The sequence below is a fragment of the Ovis canadensis genome, chromosome 12 (assembly GCF_042477335.2).
Source record: "Ovis canadensis isolate MfBH-ARS-UI-01 breed Bighorn chromosome 12, ARS-UI_OviCan_v2, whole genome shotgun sequence".
NCBI classification, from domain to species: domain Eukaryota; kingdom Metazoa; phylum Chordata; class Mammalia; order Artiodactyla; family Bovidae; genus Ovis; species Ovis canadensis.
The window spans coordinates 89,937,834-89,945,459 of NC_091256.1; positions in this window are offsets into that span (position 1 = coordinate 89,937,834).

Sequence of the window (7,626 nt, forward strand, 5' to 3'; positions counted from 1 at the left end):
TCAAATCCCTACTCGAGGAAACGGGGAAGCACAGTCGGAATCAGAGACTCTGAGCATCGCTGGGGGTGCGGGAGGAGAGGGGAAGAGATGGGACTAAGACCTCCGGGCCCTGAGGCCCGGGAGTCAGCCTGGAAAGTGGGGAGGGGGTTTACAGGGCAGAGAAGCAAAGGACAGACCTAGCTGGGACCCTTTTCTTTACAACTTCAAGTCCTTCGTGGCACTGGAACCCAGGATGCAAGTAGAGAAAGCAGCAGGGTGAGCAGAGCCGAGGGGCGGAGGGGAGGCGAAGGGCATCACAGCACACAAACGCATCACCCTGAGACACTGCCCTGGGCCTCCCCTGGTGGTTCAGCCGCTGAGAGTCTGCCTGCCAGTGCAGGGGACACAGGTTCGATCCCTGGTCCAGGAAGATTCCACATGCCAAGGGGCAATTAAGCCCGTGCTCCTCCACAAGAGAAATCACTGCACCCAGCCCACACACCACAGTAAAGGGCGGCCCCACAACTAGACAAGCCTCTGCACAGAGATGAGGACCCACCACAGCTGCAAACAACTCTTTTAAAAAAAATGCTGCATTGCGTTCTCAAGGTAAAGGGGAGCCACTGACCGTCGCTGAGGCAGGGAGAAGACAGGACAGGTTCTGGGGAGAGAATGCTGAGTGGATGCTCAGCGGGAGGCAGGGGACCGGCCGCGTGGAGCTGCGGCTGCACGGACAGACCAGCGGGGAGGCCTCCACCAAGGGGGCCTCCTCGAGGCTGGAGGATGGAGACCAACTCCAAACCCAGGCACGCTGTGGGCAGGGGCGTCAGGAGGGGAGAGACGCCATCAGGGTGACCCGTGGGCTCAGCGATGTCAGGGGGCAGGCTGGGGGTCGCCGCTGACAGGTGAGGGTGGGCTTCAGGCTGAGCTGGGTATCCATGGAAACCCCAGGTAGAAAGGGATGTGCAGCCGCCCCGGAGCTGGGCGGAGGGAAGCCGCAGACCTGGGGACACGCACCCAGGGACGTGCCCTCGGGAGAGCAGCTTCCGCCCTGAGCACCCACGTCTGTGCAGGGGACAGATGAACCCTTATGCAACGAGGGTGTGGTGAAAATTACATGTGATATTGTTCAACACGGTGCTGGGTTCACGACAGGCGCTTGACACAGGCTGCCTTATCATCAAGGGAGACAAGGAAGAGAGCAGGTCAGAGTGCAGGGCCAGGAGAGGTGGCGGGCAGGAGCTCCAGTGTTTGAGAAACAGGCTAAGGAGCAGACACAGGACACTTAGGGGGAAACAGCAAGGAAGTCAAATTAGCAGAAGGGAATCCAACAGCAGGCAGCCAGGCCTCTGTTCAGTCCCTGGTCGGGGAACCAAGATTCCAGACGCAGCGCATCTCGGCCAGAAGACGGAAAAAATAAAACTATCAGCTGGGTTAAAGCGTCCGCCTGCGATGCAGGAGACCTGGGTTCGATCCCTGGGTCAGGAAGATCCCCGGAAAAGGAAATGGCAACCCACTCCAGTATTCTTGTCTGGAGAATCCCATGGACGGAGGAGCCTGGAGGGCTACAGTCCACAGGGTCGCAAAGAGTCGGACAGACTGAGCGACTTCACTTTCACTTTCACTTTCATCAGCTACTAATAGAGATCAGATTGTCACCACGTTTAATTTCTGACAATACATATGCATTATTCGCCTATATACACCCCCAAACCCCACATTAAAAAATGATGATAAAATAGAAGGAGTCACAGAATATTTCATCAGGGGATGGTGGGGAGCAGCGCTTTCCTTGGTTCTAGTATCACTTGCGATAGGACCCCTCACGATTCTTCTGTTAGGTAGGTGGAACAGGGAAACGGAGTGCAAAGTGGCGGTGGCTAAAAAACAAGGAAGGTCAAAGGGAGGTCCAGGGCCAGAGTGAAGACTCCAGGCAGAAGAACAGCACTCCTGGCTGAGCCCAGTCTGCACAGGGCAGGCCCAGGGGGAGGCGAAAGCATAAAAGGAGGAGCCAACGCGCGCGCTCTCTCTCCCGCGTGCATGCGCGCTCTCTCTCTCTCTCTCTCTCTCTCTCTCTCTCTCTCTCTCTCTCTCTTCCTCTCTCTCTCTCTCCCGCGTGCATGCGCGCTCTCTCTCTCTCTCTCTCTCTCTTTCTCTCTCTCTCCCCCCCGCATGCATTCGCTCTTTCTCTCTCTCTCTCTCTCTCTCTCCCCCGCTGCATGCGCTCTCTCTCTCTCTTCCTCTCTCTCTCTCTCCCGCGTGCATGCGCGCGCTCTCTCTCTCTCTTTCTCTCCCGCATGTGTGTGCTCTCTCTCTCTCTCTCTCCCACATGCATTCGCTCTTTCTCTCTCTCTCTCTCTCTCCCGCGTGTGTGTGCTCTCTCTCTCTCTTTCTCTCTCTCCCGCATGCATGCGCTCTTCCTCTCTCTCTCTCTTTCTCTCCCGCGTGCGTGTGCTCTTTCCCTCTCTCTCCCCCTCTCCCATGCGCTCCTCCACTCTCTTCCCTTCAAATCTTTGGGTTGGCATGCCCTCACGCTTCGAGGATGGATTCTCCTGCTATCTTCTAAATGAAATAGAGCTGTAACACTGATTTGCCTAAGAGCTATAACGCGGTTTGTCCAAGACCCGAGAGCTGTGACGCGCCGCAGACTTTAATGTGCATCACTCCAAATCTTTGTTGTGACGAGACAAAGAACCGAGGAACATACACCCACGTGACACTTCTATGGGGCTTCCCAGGTGGCGCCAGCAGTTAAGAAGCTGCCTGTAATGCAGGAGACCCAGGTTCTGTCCCTGGGTGGGGAAGATCCCTGGAGAAGGGAATGGCAATCCACTCCAGTATTGTCCCCTGGAGAATCCCACGGACAGAGGAGCCTGGCGGGATACAGTCCACAGGGTCACAGAGAGTCAGACACACCGAGTGCCTAACATGTTCGCTTTCACTTTTCTGGGGCTGTTTCCAGCGAGTCCATAATCTTTCTCCATCCAGGCCGGGCTCCACTCTGCCCTCTCAGGCTCTTCTCTCTGCCTGGAGCACCGCCTCCCAGAGACTAACACCCACCCTGCCCGGGGCACTGGCTGGGGTGGGGTGCTAGTCCTCTCTGATGGATAGGCCTATCAAGATACCGCTGACCGCACCACCCCCACCCGGCCCCGTCTCTGACCTTTCTCCTCAGTGACTCTGAAGGCACGGCCACTTCATCCAGTGCCCGAAATGAGGTCATTCTTACGGACCAGCTGCGGGGAGTCTCTGAACTCTGGAATCACTGCAGAACGGTGTGCGTGCACAGCTGTCGCTTTCTGCGAAAGAGGACCCAGGACTTCACCAGGTCCTCAAACCTCCCGGGACCCGGGAGGGGTCAGAACACCACTGGATCCTCATTCGGTCCACATGCCCCACCCACGCCAGGGTCACCGCCAGGACTGACCCAGCCCAGCGACCCCAGTGACTGAGTTCCACACAGCCCCAGGCCCCCGTGCCCCTGGTCCACACGGCCCCGGGCCCGCATCCTCCACCACACAGCACTCGGCCCGCGTGCCCCCCCACATGGCACCAGGCCTACATCCCCCTGGTCCACACAGCACTGGGCCCGCGTCCCCCTGGTCCACAGGGCACTGGGCTGTGAACCCTTGATAAATGTTGGCCCAGACCCAGTGGAAAGAGGACAGTGTTGGGAAGAAAACCTTAGCTCCTCCGGTTTAAAGATCCTGTCACAGCCCACGTAAGAACAAAAGTGAAAGTGAAGTCATTGCATTTTCTCCTAAATGGGAGCCAGGCGGGGGCGCGGCCGCGGGCAGCCACATCTGTCTTGAGTAACCATCCTCACAGCTCGCTGCACCCCGCTTCCTCTCTGTGCAAGGCGGGACGTGGTGCTTGCCTGGTGGCGTCTGAAGGAGGAGGCTGGGACGACCCAGAGGCTGCCGGCCGTGCTCCGTCGCGCAGCGTCCTCCCCAGTCCTCCCACCACAGAGCCTGTGGGCGCAGACACAGGTGCTTATGTCCGAGTCCTGGGGGGCTGCCGTCCTGCAGGTCTAAAACATTCCAAACATGTTCAAATTTGATAATGCTGGTAAGAGAAGTCGGGGCCGGAATGCACTCTGACCACACGTCTTAACCCACATTCCCATTTGATAAGCATTAGGAACTTCATTCCCTTTACAAATTTTGTTATGAAGATAAAGGTTTGGGCTTTTCCCCTTTTTAAAGCACCCGACTCAGGACTTCCCTGGTGGTCTCGCTTCCGCTGCAGAGGTCTCAGGTTCCATTCCTGGTTGGGGAACTAAGAACCAAGATCCCAAATGCCTCGTGGCACAGCCAAACGTAAATAAGTACATGATTCTACAGTAAATACAACTCAACAGTAAGAAGGGAGGAAATAGTGACTATAAGAGCCCTGCTGAATCTCAAGCGTACTGCCCTGGAAGAAGCCAGGCCAGGAGAGGACTGGGCCTGCGGGTCTCTCCGAGGGCCAGGGGTGGGCAGGAGCTGGGGATGGAGGCGCGAGGAGCTGCAGGACCCTCTGCGGGGGGCGATATGGAGACACTCCTTACCGTGACTCTGATGCTTTCACGGGGTGTGTGTGTGTGTTTGTGTGTGTGTGTGTGCACACGCATACTCGCGTGCTCAGTCGCTTCGTTGTGTCCGACTCTGCGACCCCATGGACTGTAGCCCACCAGGCCCCTCTGCCCATGGCATTCTCCAGGCAAGAATGCTGGAGTGGGTTTCCATGCCCTCCTCCAGGGGCCCTTCTCAATCCAGGGATCAAATCCCAGTGTCCCACGTTGCAGGCAGATTCTTTACCATCTGAGCCAGCAAGGTGGCTACAAATGTCAAAACTTGGCACATATGTACATTGACTGTATGTGAATCACACACTGATGATGCCACTTTGAAAAATTCTATTATGTCACTGAATTCCTTCAAGAAAAGTGAGCATCGCACACCCTGTCCGCCTCTAAAGGCGAGCTCACTGGCCCCCCAGCTGTCTGTGAGTCAGGCTGGAGCCCCCGGGACGCAGCCCAGCCCGCGCTTGGCCTCGGCGCTCCCCCTCCCCCAGGGTCCTGCACAGACTCACCCCGTGCCCCTGCCTCTCTCCCCCTCCTCAGTCCTGCGGGTGCAGCTCTGGGGTCTCCAGAGGGGCCCCTCCCCAGGTGCCCAGGGCCCCAGGGTATCTTTCTCACCTCCTCTCACCACTTCGTGCTGACTATCTGTTCAGGCTTCTGGTTCAGCTCCCATCACCCCCCCTCACCCCAGACTATACCTAAAGGGGTTCTTAACCTGTTTGGTGCCTTGGTTTCCTTTGGCAGCTGTGTGAAACCTCCCCACAATCAGGCAAAATACATAGACATATGCAGAAAGCTAGTTATAGAGTTAGAAATTATGAATTAGAAAGCTCATTAGAGTTGTGGTGCTGGAGAAGACTCTTCAGAATCTCTTGGAGATCCAACCAGTCCATCCCAAAGGAAATCCTTCCTGGGTATTCGTCGGAAGGACCGATGCTGAAGCTGAAGCTCCAGTCCTTTGGCCATGTGATACAAAGACCTGACTCATTTGAAAAGACTCTGATGCTGGGAAAGACTGAAGGCAGGAGGAGAAGGGGACAACAGAGGATGAGATGGTTGGATGGCATCACTGACTCAATGGATGTCAGTTTGAGCAAACTCTGGGAGCTGGTGATGGACAGGGAGGCCTGGCATGCTGCAGTCCATGGGGTTGCAAAGAGTCAGGCATGACTTAGCGACGAAACAACAATTATGAAATAGTTAAATAGTAAAATATACATTTGATATACACAGTAAAATGGGTGTCTAGGTCAGGTAGCTGCCATTATTTCAAAGTAGTGCTACAAAGGCACTGTATTTCAAGAGAGCTACCAACAGCTGTGATGCGCCCAACAGTCACAGGGACAGCTCTGCCCTGGGCTTCTGTCACTGCTCATCTCTGAAGGAAACGCTACATTGCAGTTGGAGGTTACTGAAAATGTACCCTTCTTTTCCATCCATGTTCACAAAGCCCCTGACTTCCACCCAAGGACAAGGATCCGTGGCCGCCCGGGTAAGAACAGCTATTCAGGCCATGCGCAATTTATCTTTGTGTTCTCAAAGCTCCTAGCACACAAGAGGAGCGTAATATCCAGACACCAAACACTGTAAAAACAATGGCAACACTAAGTATGAATTCAAAAACAAAGATTAATAATTTCTCCTGCTCTAAACTGTTGCAATTACTATTAGGGTGCTCACAGCCAAGTGTAGCCTGGGAAACTGTTCACTGACGGCCATGGGGCTTCAGATACATCTACCTGGGACCATGTTATTCCCTGGCCTCCTTGTAAGAGTCTCTGGTTCTCTCAGCATTAACATAAAAGCATGGAAAGAGTACTGAGAAGGTTCAGGGGACGTGGGGGTTGGGCGGGGGTAGTCAGCTCCCTTGCCATGACCTTGCCACGTGCCATGTGACCTTCAATGGCCATGAAGGTCCAGACACACAACCACAAGAACTTGCCTTCACTCAGGCTTTTTTTCCACCTGTTGCCACGGAGACTAAAGCAAGATGCTTCATCCCAACTGCACCTCTCGCTTCCTGTGTCTAAACACCTCTTTTCCTCTCTCTTGCTGGTGCAGTTATTATTAAGAACATTTTCCACGAGCATAAGCATGCTGGAATGGGGTGCTCGCGGAGCACCGAGGGGGCAGCCCGGTCCCCGGTGAGTGTTCACAGGATCCCTGGTCACGGGGCTGTGATTCCTGCCCCCAGACGGTCAGGGCGACATAGGGGTGTGGCCAGGCTTGGAGGAGGCAGCTCCACCCTCCGACCCACCCACTTCCTCTAGCTCTGGAGGTGGATCAGCATCTAACGTCCAGCATCTTTCAAATTAACTGAGGTGAATAAACCCGAGCATCCCTTTCCTCTCCTACCCAAGACACTGGGAGTCAGTCTTACCCTCAACCAAGTTCAAGACTGCTGCCAGGTGAGGCACGCACCCACCCCCTCCCCTGATGCTGTCATAGCCTAGACGCCCTGGACGTCGTTGGTGGGCTGCGGGGAGACAGGCAGACTCCCTAGGGCCACGGCGTCCTGGCTGCTGGGGGTCCTGGGGTCACGGGAGGCTCCCCTCACCCCGGCTCCACTGAGGACGCCTGGCGCCCTGCAGGGAAGGGTGTCTGTCCCCCACCCTCAGTCTTGGTCACCAGCCTCTCACCTTCATCCACAAACACGCTCATGGAGATTGCGTCCGCAGAGTAGCAACTACCTTTACCCCACTCCTGCCCAAAGTTACCACATTTCCGCCCCGCTATCTGTTCCAGCTTCCGAGGCCGGTGTCTTCACTTCCTCCTCCCTGTCACCCCCTCCTCTGACTTCCCAGAACTCTGCTTCCAGCCACCAACTCTGCACGGGGCTGCAACGAGGTCATTAAAATGCATGGAACCAAGTCGAGGACCTCATCATTGCCTCCATCATGGTCCCGAAAGACGGCTCTGCGTCCTCAGAGGGCAAAGCCGCAGGGGACGCCAGCCACTCCCTGCAACTGGAAGCAGTCCCCACACCCTCCATTCCTCGCTCTGAGTCTGCTGCTCGTGGGGCTTTTGAGATCTTAGTCCCCCGACCAGGGACAGGACCCGGGCTCCAGCGGTGAAAGCGATGAGTC